At 37.9% G+C, this 19,275-nt stretch overlaps 1 protein-coding gene across 3 annotated transcripts in view; it reads right to left on the minus strand.

Moving 5' to 3' along the window:
• The window catches only part of Zhx3 (zinc fingers and homeoboxes 3), a 114,750-nt gene that overhangs the window by 55,714 nt on the left and 39,761 nt on the right, over positions 1-19,275 (minus strand). For 2 of the 3 annotated variants that reach the window (XM_052184174.1, XM_052184176.1), the window contains exon 2: positions 12,028-12,149. The gene's annotated coding sequence lies outside the window, so the exon portion shown is untranslated. Of the gene's footprint in view, positions 1-258; positions 310-12,027; positions 12,150-19,275 lie in introns of all 3 variants that reach the window. The other variant, XM_052184175.1, reaches the window with a different exon arrangement.

Consider the following 19,275-nt stretch of genomic DNA (forward strand, 5'->3'; position numbering starts at 1 on the left):
CCTACCCAGCTCTAGTACTGATTAAGGCTTATTATAAATATAAAAGTTTTATATCTTTTATCTGGAAACTGAATGATCAAAGGGGGTAGAAATCCCCAGTTGAGATTTAAAATTATTTCAACAAAACACTACCTTTTGTATGTCAATATGTCACTCAATGTAAGGCATGGGCACTACCACAAACATTCCAAGTAGTGGTTAAAAGCTCTGGATACTGACTTCTTGCCTAGCTTACAATCCCAACTTTACTACTATTACCTTTGTAGCTTTGGGCAACATCTTTAATCTTTCTATGCTTCATTTCTTCATCTGTGAAACAAAAATAATGCTATGTTACTCTCACAACATTATTATGACAAATAAAAACAAAGGTACAGTGTTCAGGTGATGACTAGAATATTAAACGCTGATGATAAAAACTTAGCTATTTTGGGCACCAGATGACAGAAAGATGAAGACACACAGCTATCAACTTAGGGAGTTAGTAATTCAGGATAGGAGATTTTCATGCCAGTAGTTGTGGTCATCGCCTGTCAGCCTATGGAGTGTGTTTTAGGAGAGGTACTACACTGGGTTTGGAAAACCCAAGTGAGAGAATGATGTGGTAGGTTAAAGAAGGCCAGAGTCAGATACAGTGGGACACACCTACAATCCTAGCATATGAGTTCAAGACCAGCCTAGGCTATAGTGAGTTTGAGGTTAATGATAGCTACATGAAACTATGTTTCAGAAACCCCAAGAGGGAGAAAAAAGTGAAATGTACCAAAGACCACTTCACAGGAAGGATGGTGACTGAAGAACCAGGATGTGCAGGATGATATAGCATTGGTTGTTAAGAGACTAACAAGGCAGGGCGGGCTGTAAGATCCACTGCTGAGAAGAGGAGTGGGTCAAAGCTCAGCTGATGAACATAGACTTTGCTCTGAAAAAGTAACTAGAAAGAACAAGCACATTCATTCAAACATGCTACTGGACTGCAAACTAACTATGTCAACCAATAATGGAGCCTTGATATATTTTCCTCCTGTTTCAGCTTCTAAATCATAGGGTGCTGGGATTACAGGGTGGGCCTTCATTGCCTAGCTTTGACTATAACCTTGATATAGAAGAACTAACCATTTATAACATCTATTTTTTTCCATCTCAAGTTATGAGGATATATCTTACTAAATAAAAAGGTCAAAAGCCTCTGATACACAAGGGCCTTGGAAGCAGTGCTATGGAATCAGGTTAGATGTTACTACTCTAGTTGGTTCACTGCTTTGAGATTACAGCTTGGAATCTGACCCAGGAGATAAAATTCAGGAAGAGAGAAATGTCCACACAGCAACAGAAAAAGTTGGCTCCCTCTGGATGCTGCCAGCTGGCCACACTGCCTTAGTAAACACATTTGCTAGGCTTTATTTAGTAAACACATTTTGGATTATCATATGCACTGAGCAAACCCACAAAGCCCTAACCAAAGTATCTTCAACATCATAGCCTGAGGGGAGTAGTCTGGACAAGGGCTAGTTTTATGATTAAAGGGACAAAATGCTGGCTCAAAATTAGATAGATAAATCAAACTATACGTGAAAATATCTTTTCCACACTGCTGCAAGAAAGTTAAAACACTAGTTCACTTTAGTATTAAATAAAAATCATACATATATAGACAGAGTGATTTAGTGAGAGCACTTCTGAGTGAGACTCATGAACTGGCTAATGCAAGTTAGGAGGAACAGTTTTCTTGCCTGTGAGCCCCATGAGGGTAGGACTGTGACGAACATGCTCTGTAATCAGGACCTAACACATTGCTCACAAAACATCAATGCAACCAAGTGTGTCTAGCTCAGCTTTGTTAAGTTCAAAATATTTTTTTTCTTTTAGTTCAGTAAGAGATTAGTCAATTCACAACTGGGTAGGGAAGAGCTAACTAAACACCAACTAAACTCCAGAGACGAAGTAGACCCTGACTATGAGACTTTCTTAGAGCCTCACGAGTTAGGCTAATGCCTCGGAAACAAATTCAAAACTCCTTAAGATCTTTAACTTGCATATCTAGCATGCTCAGTTTCACCGAAGCCTGAATGTCTGCCCTGGGCCTGACTTTTCTCTTCCCACAGATAAACCAGATGTTCTTACAGAGCCCTCTCCTCCAAACCCAAGATTCCATGCAGACTCCCAGTCTGCTTTTCCATTAGACCATGATCTAAATATGATATAAACCCCTGGCCTTTTCAAATTTTTCTGTATATAGTGTGATCTAGTTTGGCCATTTCCCAGTGACCAAGGAGGGACTTCATTTGCTTCCAGAAGACACAGTCTTGGGATATGCACCAGTTTTCAAGTAATCTTAATATCAGCAGCAAACATAATATTCAGAGAATTCCATGAATCTAAAGATCTTGGGACCCATAATTTTATGTAAGTGTGGTTTGGAATTTTTTCCCATTTAAATACAGTATGTATGTATGTATGTATGTATGTATGTATCTATCTATCTATCTATCTATCTATCTATCTATCTATCTATCTATCTATCTTGGAAATATGGTTTCTCTATGTTATAGAGCTTGGCAGTCCTGGACTCACTTTGTAGACCAGGCTAGCCTCAAAATCAGAGATCTGCCTGCCTCTGCCTCACAAGTGCTGGTATTAAAGGCATGTATCACCATACCCAACCGGAAGTACAGTGCCTTATTATGATGAAGTTCATAATCACTTTGCTCTACAAAATGTTCAGAGGTACTTCCCATAGGCATGGCTTTTCATTACTATATCCTTGAAAAGGGTCTAGAAAATTAGATGTATTAGAAAATGAGCCTAGCCACAAGACCATGGAAAGTTACTGGTATCATCTACCTAGTCGCTCACTAGGATTCAATCCTAAATTTACTTTCTTTCTTTCTTTCTTTCTTTCTTTTTTTTTTTTTTTTAGGCCAGTTTCTACCAACAGTTCTTCTAACCTCATAATAGATTTTCACTTAAAAGATAAAGAAGACAAAGATACAGAAATTCATAAAGAATCTTGTACAGGATTTTAAAAAACCCTCTTTTAATAAAATTTTAGGCTTTTTGAAAACTTTCAGAAATAGTTTACTTTCTCTACATTCCTGATATAGTTTCACAAATGTTAGCATCCTACATAGCATAGTATATTTACCAGAACTTGGACACTATTGGCATAATACACTAAACTAAAGCCATATTCAAATGACACCAGCTTTTCCTGCCAATATTCATTTTTTTTGTCCCAGACTCCTTCCCAGAACCCCAAGATATTTAGTCATTTCTCTTTAGATTCCTGAAGTATCTAACAACTCCATTTATTTCTTTGTTGTTCATATTCTTGATGTTACAAACTTACTTATCAGTTATTTTATTGTCTGTTTCCTTGATTTGGGTATGCATACTTGTTTTCTTACTATTATACTATTACAATTACACAATTTGGGCAAAATCCACAGCAATGATTCTATATTTGTCTTAGTGTATATCATGGGATGGGTTATTTGACATAAATTGGTCACTTGTTCAAACTAATTTCTACTCTATACATTGGCTAACTTTTACTTATATGTTGAGGTAGCTGATTTGAGATTATAAAAATGCTGCTAGAAGTCTTTACAGGACTATTTCTCCCTCACTGACAAACTTGCTCATTCTCCTTAAAACTAAGTTATAGGGCTGGAGAGATGCTCAGTGGTTAAGAGCACTGAGTTCAAATCCCAGCAACCACATGGTGGTTCACAACCATTCATAATGACACCTGATGCCCTCTTCTGGTGTGTCTGAAGACAGCTACAGTGTACTTACATATAATAATAAATAAATCTTTTAAAAAAACTAAGTTATAGGCTAATAATAATAAGATGGCTAAGTGAGTAAAAGCACTCTTAACACACACTTGACAGATCCACAAACAAGCAGGGCAGAGAACTAGCTCTACAAAGTTTTCTTCTGATCTCTACATATATGCCATGTCACAAATGCACACACACAGGTGCTTTGTACACACACACACACACACACACACACACACACACACTAATTTTTTTAAATTGAGCCCCTAGTTGATTCATTGATACGATTTCTCCTCACTACTTCAGTCATATAAGCATCACTTTATATCAATTTTTATATCATTTTGGGTGGTTTTAAGACAGGGTCTATGTTGCCTGGCTGTCCTGGAACTCATTGAGATCTGAGGCATGTGCTACCATGCATATATATATATATATATATATATATATATATATATATATATATATATATATGTATATATATATATATATATATATATATACATTTATTTTATTTATATATATTTAAATATTTACTTGGGAAGGATGATACAACATGTCAAAGTACATATGTACATGCCAAAGGGCAAGTAGTAGGATTTGGTTCTTTTTTATAAGAAAAAGAAAATGTTGTGGCATTCTCATAATCTTCCTTGAGAGAGTAGCATAATAGACTGATATATATTCCATCTTAACTTTTCTATTAGTCACACTGGAATCAGAGACCATGGGCTTCTATCTAAGTTCCCCATGGACTTCAGGCAAATTATTTCACTTTGTCAGCTCACAGTCTCTCCCTTTTTGCCTGTGGGTAGGGATAGTGACTTTTTATGAATCTGATCTAGGATATATAGTATTTAACATATTTTGCATACAACAATAGGTGCTCAAAGTCTTGAAACTCTTGTATTTATTACCTTTAATCCACAATTTCATGTTTAGTAATCTATCCTATATAATACTTGTACATCCAAACATGTAAGAAATTTTTTATATGATGTTAGAAAAACAAAACTTCAGGAGTAGGATAAATATCTACCAAGGGGACCAATTGGATAAATTATGATCATACTATGCTATAGAATATTATACAGACAGTGAAACAGACACATGTGCATATAGATATACTATTGAACACATGATATACTAGTAAATGAAAATTAGAGTTTCAAGGCTGTGTGACTGAATTTTTGGTAAGATGAAGGTAGGGGTAGAGACAGACATAGGAAAAAGAAGAGAAACAGAATAAGAAAAATGAATGAGAAAGGTGAGAAAATTATTTGTATCAAAATACATAAGAGAAAATCTACAGGGTTTCATAATAAATCCAACATTAATGAAAAATTATCAGATTAATTTTGTTGTTTGGTTAGTCTGTAACTATTCTATTATTTCAAATTTTTTACAAAGGCCCATTAGCTATTTTTAGAAACAAAGTAAAAATAAAGAACTTTGTCAAAGACAACTCTAAATCAATATAGGCTTAAGGTTTTCTCGATGACAAAAACAATTAAATGACAAAAGAACAACCAAATGGATAGGGATTGGCCCAGAGAGGAATGATAGCTCAAGATAAACAAGGACAAACCCAAAAATTTAATGAGAAAAACTGAGTCTTTTAATGGATAAAAACCAGACCATTTGCTAATATTCATTCCTAATGAAAAAACTAAGACCAAAGGAAGGCAACAATGGAGAGTAACAGCACTTGGCCAAGAGAGGAAATATACTTCACCTCTAAGATAAACCTAAAGGGGGAGTGTAATGTAAAGGAATCTTAATTCACCAACATGGCTGCTCTGGCAAGGGAATCACATCTGAAGACCTTCTAGTCTGTATGATCCAGGAATGACATACCTTTAATCCCTCTGACTGGAATGCAGATATTCCCTTAGTACACACCTTTAATACCAAACAATGGAGGTAAAGTTAGTTTGTAGAAAGAAGCAGCCATGATTGAAAGTGACATTTAGTTGAGGGGCAAAGTGATGAGTAAGAGAAATATTTGACAGAATGAATCAAGAGATAGACACACCCAATTCTCACGAGAACAGACTGAAAAGTTTAGTTGAGTTCAGGCATTGCAGTAGAGTTCACTTGAGTCCAGTTCGGTGCAGTTCAGCTGAATGCAGTTGAGTTCAGTTAAGTTCATGTGGTTCCATTCAGTTCTATTCAGCTCATGAAGTAGGTAGTTTTCCAAGCAGAGCAATTCAGTGAGAGGCCAAGAAAAACCTATTTGAATCAGTCAGCTAGGAGAGGAGTTTTGAGCCAGAACAGCTGAGTTGAAGCAGCCAACTCAGAACAAACTAGAAAGAGTAAGCTTATTCAGTAGTAAGCCACCAGATGACAATTACATCTAGTGAATAAAAGTTACTTTTATATTATAGATTACCAGGACTGTGGTTATTTGTATGAGAATGGCCCCCATTATATATTTGAATACTTGGCTCCCAGTTGGTAGAACTGTTGGGGAAGGATTAGGAGGTGTGGCCTTGTTGAAGACGTGCCCCTAGGTATGGCCTTTAAGGTTTTGAAAGACATTCCCATATGATTTCTGCCTTCTATTTGTGGGTTTAAGATGTGAGCTTTCTTAGCTGTTCATGCTACCATGTCTTTGCTCCACCATCACGGACTCTAATCCTCTGAACCATAAGCCCAAATAAACACTTTCTTTTCTGAACTGCATTGGTTATGTATTTTATCATAGCAATAAAAAGGCAACAGAAGCTAAGGAGGGGGGCAACCCTGTAGGAGGACCAGTAGTCTCAATTAACCTGGACCCCTGAGATCTCTCAAATACTGAATCACCAACCAGGCAGCACACATTAGCTGATATGAGGCCCCCAACACAAATACAGCAGAGGACTGCCAGGCACGGGTTCAGTCAGAAAAGATGAACCTAACCCTCAAGAGACTGGGGGACCTAGGGAGTTTAGAGGTCTGGTTGGGTGGGGGTAGGGGATGGGTACATCCTTGTGGAGACAAAGAGGAGGGAGGAGGTATGGGAAGTGGAACAGTCTAAGGGTAGACCAGGTGTGGGGGATAAAATCTGAAGTGTAAAAAAAAAGTAAAGCAACAATCATATTGAATAGTTTAAAAATTCTGGCTAATAAAGTAAAAAGACTAAAATAATATCAACATACACATTAATGGTTAGTTAAAAATAGTATTAATTTTCTTATTGTGAGACAATAGGTGACACAAGGAACTTTAGTTCATTTATTCTGGCTTGAAGTTTGAGAAGAATAATTCATTGTAGGAAAACATGGCAGGAGCAAGGAGTGTTTTTGTGTTCATAGTCAGGAAGTGGAAGGAGTTATATACTGGTAGTAAGCTCATTTACTCTTGCCCCTGACACTTTTATTCATTATAGATCCCCCATTTCAAGGGATAATGCTACCCACATTCATGGTGGCTCTTGCCTCTCCAGTTAATCAAAAATAACCTCTCTCACACATACTCACAGAGGTGTGTTTCTCAGGTGCTTCCAAACCCAGTTAAGTCGACAATGAAGATTATCCATCTCTAAAGTGTTGTTTGTAGATGAAAAAGCTCAAAGAGCCCCCTTTGTTTTTTATTTGAAAGAGCTACCCTGGAAGATGGAAATAATTTTATGGTTTGTTAAGGAAGATCGATTGAACACTTGAACACTGAGATAGGGAAAGTGAAGTCACACCATGGATATCTGCAGTGGATATCTCTAGATGCTACATTTGGCCAAAACTAAAACTGTTCCCTGCTGAACTCCTGGTAGTATAGGAGAACACTATCTGATTGCCTATTTTTCATCATCAAGTAAAGGAACCAACAGTCTGAATTATTGTTTGTTTGTATGGATCAAATGACAATCAAAAAGAGATCATCTCTCCTACTATTTTCCCCCTTAGAATGCTAAGTTAATAGTGGTGTAGCACTAGACATCATTCATTCTGAAAATTTTACATGTAGTACATCTTTTAACCCTTAACACAACCTCTGGTAGTCAATACTATTATTGTCTCAAAGTTTACAGATGAGCAAACTGAGACAGACACTCAGGAAATAATAACTAGCCTTTGGGTCATAGCCAAGATTTCAGCCCAGGCTTTAGAGTTTGGCTTTTAGTACTACAACCTCCTGTTGTTAGAGAACTGTTTCCTAGAGGAAAGTCATAACCTACGAATTAAGAGTTCTGGAGAAAGCTGAGCTGAACAAGACTGACATGGCAGAGGGAAACAACTTCCAGAGTAGAAAGAACTGAGAGAAGAAGCAGAAGAAGCCCCCAGGGTCTCTTGAATAAATAACAATCAAAAGAGTCACCACAGAGTGTCTGCAGTCTAGAAACATCTAAAACCATAATGTAGGAAATAGCACAAAGCAAAAAACCTTTCAAGTAAACAAGTTAAACAAGCAGATGGTACAAAGGGGATCAAGGCCCATGTTTTTTTAATATCTAAAGTCTAAAGATGAGACAAGCTAAGAGCTATAGGCCTCAAAGGTTTAAAAACTTGAACAAATCAGAATACCTCATATGTGAATAATATGTGAACAAACTATCATATGTGAACAATTAACCATGAAGCCACAGCCCCCAAATTAGGTTTCCTTCTCGTTTCTGTGTTACAGAACTGCTCCCTGGGCCCCACTAAATCCAGGACCGGCTGGCTTGGGTACTCTATAGAAACTGAGCATGCAGGCAAACTTTTAGTATTTTGAGAGCCCAGAGGTTTAATGTGCACTTATCCCACTCATCTCTGAGTATGTGCCCCTCCTAACCATTGCCCCTTGTAGGCAATCATCTTGTCTACACAACTTTGCTTCTAGCAGAAAAGCACAGACTTGGCATTAGGTCCTGGCTTGCAATCCCACTGCTTGCCTAGCTTGCCTTGGAGCCTTAGTTTCCTGGCTCATAAGGCAGAGTAATAATTTCCATGCACAGGGCTGTTGAGAAGATCAAGAAACCCATCTGAGGAGACTTAGCCATTGCATGCTAGACATAAAATGCTCATTATGTTTTGATTTCCTGTACATAGAGTTTGGCCTTCCCCAAGAGCATGTTTTATTTTCTGCTTATATGTCCTACTTGGAGGGGCTTATACCCATTGTTTGGAAGTTGCATTCTCCTCAATGCAAATGAGTAAAACACCTTGTCTCCAGCCTTGGCTGGCCCATTTTGGTGTTCCCCTAAACATCATCAAGTTCTAAAATAGATTCTCTTTTGCCTATCTCCAAATAAGCTTCTGTCCTCCCCTCATACCCTCAATCTCAGCTGATCAACAGTTCTATCATTACTTTCTATAAGACTAATAAGCAAAAAGCCTTTGTTGACATTCTTTAATCCCACACCACACACAGTTTGTAGATTCTGCTTCAAACACTATATTCTCCATCCCCGCTGTGGGCTCTTATGCCAATAGCCCTCACCTTTCATCTGGAAACAACCACAGTTGCTTAGTTGCCTTTCCTTCCTGCTGTCAGCTTCACTGAGGCTCCTTTCTAAGATGAACTCACACAGCAGTTTCCCTCCCACAAGACTTCTGTGGTACAACCTATAGGATGCAGACTTAAACTTGCTGGCTAGGCAACCCTCAGCTTACAGAATGTCTTTACCCATAAACAAAACAATTTGCCATTGTTGTTAGGTTTGTATCACATGCCACCACCTCAACCAGCCTGGTGATCTTGAAGGCAGGGGTAGTGCTACACTTATCTCTGCCTATCCTGCCTGCACTCACTGCTTGCATTCACTGCCTGCACTCATTGCCTATCAGTTGTAGACAAGGCCTCTGCGGTTATTAACTGAATGGATCAGAAATAAAAAATAAATAGGAGAACCAACTAAAGCTCAGAAGAACTGATACATTCTAAAGACACTATATCTATATCTATATGAAAAAATTGGTAGACAAGAGAAAATACAGGTAAAGATTAGAAAGAGGAAATGCCAAGAGAGAAACTGAGTCTCTGAATATGGATGGAATGATGTATTCCTGCTCCTGCTCTGATGAATGTAAATAAATCAAGATACAAACATTCTTTTTAGCACTTGCAGAATTCAAAAGATTGTTCATTTTAAAATTCATTTCAAGGCCAAAAGGAAACAAATATTTGTCGAAAAGGAACTAATATTAAAATAAAGAAACAAATTCAGAAAACAGAAGAAAATGCAATAGCTACCCTAAAAACAGAAAGCACAAATTTCTACATCAGACACAAAATCTCCAAAAAAAAAACAAATGTTAAAGACAAAGGTGAAAACCAACAATAATCTGTTTTCAAGAGAAAAAGCTCTAAAATATTAGTGAGCCTAGGAAATGTTCTAAAGTCACTGCACACAAAAAAATTGTTACAGATTATCTAGAGACTAGAGAATGGAGAGATGGCTCAGCAAGTAGGAGTGGTATGTAGTACTTTCTGTTCCTGCAGAAGACTCAAGTTTGGTTCTTAGCACCCATGATAGGCAGCTCACAACTCCAGCACCTGGGAGATCCAGATCTGACACTTTCTTCTGGCCTCCATGGGTATCCACACATATATACATTCATTCTTTAATATTCATATTCTCTCTCCCCCCTCCAATAAAAATAAATCTTAAAAAATAAACAGAACCAACTTTAATCCCAGAACTCAGGAGAAAGAGGCAGGCAGATGTCTGAGTTCAAAGACAACCTGATAAACATGAAAGAAGAAAAAAGAAAGGCCGGGCAGTGGTGGCGCACGCCTGTAATCCCAGCACTCAGGAGGCAGAGGCAGGCAGATTTCTGAATTCAAGGCCAGCCTGGTCTACAGAGTGAGTTCCAGGACAGCCAGGACTATACAAAGAAACCCTGTCTCAAAAAAAAAAAAAAGAAAGAAAGAAAAGAAAAAGAAAGAATGAATGAAAGAACGACAACAAACATCTCTTTCAGTATTACAAAAAAACCCCCAAAAATTATAAAACTTAAGAAGCAAACAAAAGAATTTCAAGGAACTTCACAAAGAAAGTAATTGCATTTTGTTTTGCTTTTCATTTTTGAAACATAGCATTATTTATGTAGTGAAGGCTAATCTCATACTGGAAATAATCCTGTTTTCTCTCAGAGTGCTGATAATTACAAGTACATGTATATCATCATGCCCAGTTCTATGAGACACCACTTCGACAGGATTCACTGGGAGCTGCAGGACTGCTGCCTCAGAAAGAAACTGGCTAAGGAATAGCTTACTTTACAATAATCTTTTATAATTTAAAAAACATTTTTTGGTAACTGGGCATGGTGGTACATACCTTAAATCTTAGCCCTCGGGAGGCAGAGGCAGGTGGGTCTCTGATTTTGAGGCCAGCCTGGTCTATCAAGTGAGTTTCAGGACAGCCAGGGCTATGCAAAGAAACCCTATCTTGAAAACACAAAAGATTTTCTTCTTTTCTTTTTTGAGGTTTTGTTTCAAAGCCACCTATGGTGGCACATCTGTAATTTTAATATTCCTTAGAAGCTAAGGCAGGAGAATTATAGATTCAAGAGCAGCATGAGCTTTAAAGCAAAACTCTGACTCAAAGAAACAATCCCAAGAAAGTTATTATTGCTATTATTATTTTGTTTTTTTTTCAAGACAGGGTTTCTTTTTTAAAAAACTATTTTATTTATTTACCTTCCAGCTGTAGCCCCCTTCCCTGTCCTCCCTTTCACAGTTCCTCATTCTATTCCTCCTCCCCCTTGCCTCTGAGAGGGTGTTCTCCCTCTGCTCCCTGCCTCTGGGATCCCCCCTTCCCTGAGGCCTCCAGAGATAGGGTTTTTGCGTATCCCTGGCTGTCCTGGATCTTCCTGGACCAGGCTGGCCTCAAACTCAGAGATATGCCTGCTTCTACCTGCCAAGTTCTGGAATTAAAAATGTGAACCACCACCCAGTGAAAGTTGAGTATTCAACTAAAAATATTTGTAAATAAACTAAAAGTGATAGTACCAGCAGATATAATTACAAAAAAAGATACACATAAACTTGGGAAAATAACACAAAAAGAAACAAAAGTTTAAAGAGAGATACTTCCCATGCATTGTTAAGTGTGGCTTAAAACCAACTAGTGTGTAAGCATATATGCTGGCATTTAGAGATATAGATCAAAGCTATATGAGACTTGTAGCCATGACACCATCACCACTACCACCACCCTACTATGGAAACAAGAATGTGTTACAGGAGTAAAAACTAAAAATGGCTATCACACCTCAGGCATTACAGACTTTGTACTGGATACAGCAAGAATTTTGTTAAAATATAAACATACTTCTTGTCCTTGGGAGAAACATTCTTCTCACTTCATCGTCTTCTCCAAGGTCCCCTTCACCTTCTGCAGCTCTGAGGCATCTTTAAGGAGTCACTTGTTGCCTCTGTAGCTGCAAGTCAGTCCTGTAAAAGAAGCATAACTCCATCACCTCACAAGAAAAGAAAACACATTCTAGGAAGCCCACTTATCTAGCCTCCTTAATCTTTCCTAATTCATTCTCAGAGCCCTGCACACATACCAGGTGCACAAAGCCAAGTGAGGTCATTAAAATGCACACGGTGATTTACAACAATTGCAAGTGCTGCTGGAGTACTAATGTGAGCTCTGACCACTTAAAGCTGAGACTGGAGCATACCAACACAGGTCAGTGAGCTCAGTCATCAAATCAAGATGATTCATTAAAATCTCTTCATTCCCCACTCTAGTTAAGCGTCAGGCAGTCTGACAGCAATAATTAGCTGATAAAAATGTGACCTTAAACTTCTAAGGATGTGCTAATTTTTATGTTCTTCCTTTGAAGCCCCAGGCAAAGGCTTGCAAACTATCACTAACTATCCCCCCTCCTCCCTCTCTTCTCCTCCTCTCTTCTCCTCTCTTCTCCTCCTCTCTCCTCCTCTCTCCTCCTCTCTCCTCTCCTCTCCTCTCCTCCCCTCCCCTCCCCTCCCCTCTCCTCCCCTTCTCTCTCTCTCTCTCTCTCTCTCTCTCTCTCTCTCTCTCTCTCTCTCTCTCTCTCTCTCTCTCCATATTCTTTGGTTTTAGGCCAAGCATCTATTTTTCTTTCTCCTCTCTGATCCTTGCATCCACATCATCCCATTTTGCCAACAGGCAATGTTAGGTATATGGTAATTTATAGTGGATAAATAAAGTCTTTTAAACCAAAACCACCAAAGATGCTTTATGAGGTCATAAAATTACTGAGAAAGGACTTAAAAACACAGTGCTCTTGAGTTCTATATTCCTTTACCAAAGCATTCTCCTTGGTTAAAATGCCAATTAACAAAATGGACCCAAAGTAAGTATGCTAGTAGAAGGGCTTGAAATTTCAGATATTCACACCTTGCTACATTACAGGGCATCAGGGCTGTGAATGTCTATGAATACAAACAGGTTCAGTCTTCACAAACAAATCACTAACCAAAGTAGCTACAATTTATTATCAGCATCCTTTTATCCTTAACATGCACTTATGCCTTTCCTACTGCATCAACTCTACACTAGGAGCTTCAGCTACATTAGCACATATAATCCTTACCCGTGATCTTAGTGTGTAAATTCTATTGTTCTAATTACAATATTGTTCTAATAGATGATGACACAAAGAAATTCAGTAAATTATTCTAGCCACGCCGTATGTACTATGTGTACTGTTTTTCACAGGCAAGCAAATTTAATTTTAATTTTCCAGTACATTGAAGACTCATCCCTATTTCACTTTGGTTTCCCTGGGGTTTTCCTAATTTATAATTTATTAAAAACCTAATTTATAATTCTTCAACTTTTTCTTATTTTAAAAAATTATCTTATGAACAAAAGAAAAAGAAAATCTAGGGACTAGAGTGATGGTTCAGTGATTAAAAGCACTGCCACTCTGGCAGAAGCCCTGGGATCAGTTCCCAGTACCAACATGGCAGTGGACAGCTATCTGTAGGTCCAATTCTAAGGGATCTTCTCCTATGGGTAACAGGCACACATGTGCATAGACATACATGCAGGCAAACAAGACACTCACGCATATAAAATAAAAATAAGTATTTTTCCTGAAAGGAAAGAATATTGGATGTTGTGAAAATCAGAAGCAATAATTATAAACTATTACATTTACTCACTTCTGTGATTTATTCTATTTATTTTTAGCTATTTTGTTGTTTACCAAGTCACCTCTAACTTTGAAGTCACAAAATAAGCAAGACATTTCTTTACTCTCCAGGTTAGCTGGCAGGGATACAACTCTAATAATGAAAGCAGCTAACAGCTTGATTCATTATAGACCTGCTAAATATTGTTTGTTTCATAGCTCTAGACTCTTAGCCTGGATGGTGTATTTTTGTCATAAGAAGCATTAGGTATACAAGACAAATAACATAGACACATCTAAAAAGACAAGGACCCATAAAATACAGCAGTGGCTATGGGCCAGAAGCCACTGGCCTCATTCATGAAGAACAGCTTCATGACTCACACACATCTACCTCTGTCTGAGAAGCTCTTCTCACCCTCAGCTCTACTGACAGAATGCTTCCTTCAAAAACACAAAGCAGGTGGACAATGAAGGAATCAAGGTGTTTAAGTTTTGCACAAAATGTGCTTGATTGAACTGAAAATATAATTTCTTATTCTCAACACCGATTCTCCTGGTAACAAGAAGCATTCACAGTAGTTGCAGAGTAAAACAAGCATTCCTACCTGTAGCACAGAAGCCACCAAAACAAAAAAGATGCAACTGCATTGCTTTCTACACATTTTCATAAAATCAAACTTTGTTGCATTCCTAAACAAGAGAAAGCTGGTTTAAGCAGGCTAAATAAAGTCGCTAATCAATGTCAGACCAGACTACATTTTAAATTATTCATCTAAGGTAGTTTTCCAAAGTTAATCAAATAAAAAACGATAAATCAAAACTACATTCCTTAATTGTTATTATAGGAAGAAACCCTCTTGGGAGCATCTGGGACCACCAACAGAAAGAAATGTCCCAATGGAGCAATGCTACAAAATCTTGTGGATTCCAACAAGTCACAAGGTAACTAGGACAGGAAAGCCATAGTTATTTGTGAGATCACAGAAAGCCTATGATGTAATCTTTAATAAGCAAAATCTACATAATGTAATACTCTCCATGGACATGAATGGACAATTCAGTAGCATTTAGACTATTCACAGCACTAAACAACAATTATCTCTACCCATTCACAAAATATTTTCAGCAATTAAAAATAAAACTCATAAGCAGTTAATTCTAGCATCTACCTCTAACCCCTAGAAATCACTAATTTGCTTTATGGATTTGTTTCTTTGGGTTATTTCTTTTATTTGTGCTGTTCCAAAACTCACTATATAGCCAGACTAGTCTCAAACTCTCAGACAACCTTCTGCTTCATTCTTCTAAATGCTGGAATTACGAGGTGTGAGCCATCATGCTTAACTTCCTTGGAATAATTGATATAAATGGAATCATGTAAAGTGACTCTCTATGTCTGCTTCTTTCAGTTAACACCGTATTTCATCTAAATTGTATTATGTATCAGTATTTCATTTCTTTTTATCACAAAAAAACCCACTTGTATGTATCACAATTCTTCACTAATTTATGTATTGATGAATACCAGGTTGTTTCTATCTTTTGGCCACTGTTAATAGCATGGCTGTTAATAAAAACTTTATAAACATTAAATATTTAAAAACATGTTTCCAATTACTGGGGTAAATACCTAAGGGTGAAATTTCTGTGTCACATGAAAATTCTGCATTCAACTTTCTAGGGAGTTACTGAACTATTGTCAACAGAAGCTATACAATTTTACATTCTTACCAGCAAAGTACATGGTGGGGACTCTTCATATCACCAATACTTATAACTTTATTAATTTCTGTTCTGCTTTGCTCTCAAGGATATAGTCATCCTGTGGCTATGAAATGGTACATCATTGTGGTTTCATCTGTATCTAACTTCCACTAATGGTGCTGAGTATCTTTTCACATGCATAGACATTTGTGCATATTCTTTAGAAAAATTTACTTAAGTCCTTTACCCATATTTTGATCAGGTTGTTTAGTTGTTGAGTTCTAAGAAGACAAATAGCAGGCCCTTATGAGGTTTTCAGATTTCTCCTATTCTATAAGGTTATTTTTTTTTTATGGTATCCTTTGGTCCACAAAAGTTTTAAATTTTGATGTACTCCAATTTGCCAAATTTTTTATTTACTGATTGGGTCCAAGATCAAAAAGATTTACCAGTAAGATGGGTCAGGAATTCAGAGACTTTGCTACCAAAACCTGACAACCTGAGTTCAAGCCTACAGCCAGCCGTGGAGAGAACAGAATCTTAATTGTCCTCTGACTTCTACACGTGTGCCATGGCATATGAGTGCTTAAGTCTCGATTACACAGACAACTAATACTACAACATTTTTAAAGATTTGCTTTTTGAGTAGGAGACCTGGCTCAGTACTTAAGAGCATTTGTTGCTCTCCCAGAGGACCTGTGTTTGGTTCCCAGAACCAACATGGTGGTTCACAGCCATTCATAACTCCAGTTCCAGGTGATCTGATCCCCTTTTCTGGCCTCCATGGGCACCCAGACATGTGCGTGTGGTACATGCTCATATACATAAAATAATTTTAAGAGACTTGCCTTTATGTTTACTTAGGTATCATAGCTTTGCTCTCATAACTGAGTTTTTGATTCCTTTTGACTTTAGCATATGGTGTGAACTTTGTGTATAACTTCACTGTTTTACATGAAGATACTGATTTCTCTCTACAACATTTATTGAAAACATTATCCTTTCACTACTAAATGGTCTTAACAGCCTTTTCAAAAATAATTGGCAATACTCAGAAGGGTTTTTTCTGCATTCCCAGTTTTTCTATTTATTTATATGCATACTCTTATGCCAGAATCATACTGTTTGATTATTACAATTTTGTAGTAAATTTTGAAATTGAGACATGCAAGTCTTCTGACTTCACTTTTCAAGACTGCTATGTCTATCCAGGGTCCTCTGACACTCTATAAGAGTGAATGGGACATAAACTAACAGACCAGTTTGCACCACTGGCACTTCAATGCTGAACCATTTCTCTGTCCCCAAAGAAATTTTTTCTTTTTTTTAACTGTCCAGAATAAAATTAATAAAAAGATCATTTCTAAAACAGAATTTATTCTCTGATTAATATGAAGGGTAGTGTATATTAAAATTTTTTAAAAGATTTACTTTATATGTATGTCAATCTCTGTGTGTATGTGTATGCACACATGTACATTGAATCCCCTGCAACTGGAGTTATAGGTTGTTGTGAGCTTCCGGGTGTGGGTGCTAGGAACCAATTCAGGACTTCTGCAACAGCACACAGTATTCTTTTTTTTTTTTATTCGATATAATTTATTTACATTTCAAATGATTTCCCCTTTTCTAGCCCCCCCACTCCCCGAAAGTCCCGCAAGCCCCCTTCTCTTCCCCTGTCCTCCCACCCACCCCTTCCCACTTCCCCGTTCTGGTTTTGCTGAATACTGTTTCACTGAGTCTTTCCAGAACCAGGGGCCACTCCTCCTTTCTTCTTGTACCTCATTTGATGTGTGGATTATGTTTTGGGTATTCCAGTTTTCTAGGTTAATATCCACTTATTAGTGAGTGCATACCATGATTCACCTTTTGAGTCTGGGTTACCTCACTTAGTATGATATTCTCTAGCTCCATCCATTTGCCTAAGATTTTCATGAATTCATTGTTTCTAATGGCTGAATAGTACTCCATTGTGTAGATATACCACATTTTTTGCATCCACTCTTCTGTTGAGGGATACCTGGGTTCTTTCCAGCATCTGGCAATTACAAATAGGACTGCTATGAACATAGTAGAACATGTATCCTTATTACATGGTGGGGAGTCTTCTGGGTATATGCCCAGGAGTGGTATAGCAGGATCTTCTGGAAGTGAGGTGCCCAGTTTTCGGAGGAACCGCCAGACTGATTTCCAGAGTGGTTGTACCAATTTGCAACCCCACCAGCAGTGGAGGAGTGTTCCTCTTTCTCCACACCCTCTCCAACACCTGCTGTCTCCTGAATTCTTAATCTTAGCCATTCTGACTGGTGTAAGATGAAATCTTAGGGTTGTTTTGATTTGCATTTCCCTAATGACTAATGAAGTTGAGCATTTTTTAAGATGCTTCTCCGCCATCTGAAGTTCTTCAGGTGAGAATTCTTTGTTTAACTCTGTACCCCATTTTTTAATAGGGTTGTTTGGTTTTCTGGAGTCTAACTTCTTGAGTTCTTTATACATATTGGATATTAGCCCTCTATCTGATGTAGGATTGGTGAAGATCTTTTCCCAATTTGTTGGTTGCCGATTTGTCCTCTTGATGGTGTCCTTTGCCTTACAGAAACTTTGTAATTTTATGAGGTCCCATTTGTCAATTCTTGCTCTTAGAGCATACGCTATTGGTGTTCTGTTCAGAAACTTTCTCCCTGTACCGATGTCCTCAAGGGTCTTCCCCAGTTTCTTTTCTATTAGCTTCAGAAGCACACAGTATTCTTAACCTCTAAGTTCTCTCTTCAACTTAAGGCTCTATAAAAAGTACTTTCTTAAAAAATGTTGGCTGAGGTCTGTGAGAAAACAGTCATTTGATGTTATAGATATTCCTTAGGCTGGACACAAACTGTTTCTTGTTTTCATATTAAAAATAACTGCAGTGCTTTCTAAGACTAGCAACTTCAAGAAATTGTATAGTCACCAAAAGTACAAGTCATTTGAGACTGGAAGATTGAGTCTATGAAGCAAGGGATTGCTGTTGCACCTGTGTCTGCTGTCAATTTCTTAGGGCTCCAGGACCAGAAAGCCCTTCTGATATGGTAGGTTGAAAAGGCTTTCTGTTTTGTCTTGCCTCCAGGGCAGCCACAGTCACCCTCCCTATAACAGTGCTTTCAACAAGATAACTTAATTACACCTTGCCCTGCTTCACACTCCTCTAGCTGCATTCAGTTCCTCTAGCTGAACTTAATGTCAAGACTCGGGAACAGTTGGGACACGAAGTTTTCTAATCAGTGGTGGAACAGATGAAAAGATTTACTTAGATTTATGCAACTATGTGTATCTGTACATGTGTATGCACACATGGAGTTACAGGCTCTTGTCAGCTGCCTAAACTCTACAAGAAACAAGCTAGGGGCAGAGATAATACACTCTAGTCTGTCAGAAAGACAGCCTTGGCTTCTCAAACTCGCAGCTCAGAATCTCTCATCTGAGGTAGCACAAAGTTCCCAAGTGCTGGACAATTCCATTACTTCACTTACTTAAGTCTGTGCTTTCCATTTCCAGGAGTGAAGAGGAGGATTTTTATTTATTTCACTTCTGATGGAAAGGTAGACAATGGCTGCCCAGTAAGGGTTTGAAGAACTAGTGCTCCTCAACCCTGAAGACTAAAGCAGAAGGGAGTCAGACCAGGCACTCAGGGACACTTGCTGTAGGGCTGGCTAGGGAATGACTCCAGTATTGGGACAAGTGCTGTGATTTGACGCTATGCCCTGACTTCT

Source organism: Apodemus sylvaticus, chromosome 5 (assembly GCF_947179515.1).
Source record: "Apodemus sylvaticus chromosome 5, mApoSyl1.1, whole genome shotgun sequence".
NCBI classification, from domain to species: Eukaryota; Metazoa; Chordata; class Mammalia; order Rodentia; family Muridae; genus Apodemus; species Apodemus sylvaticus.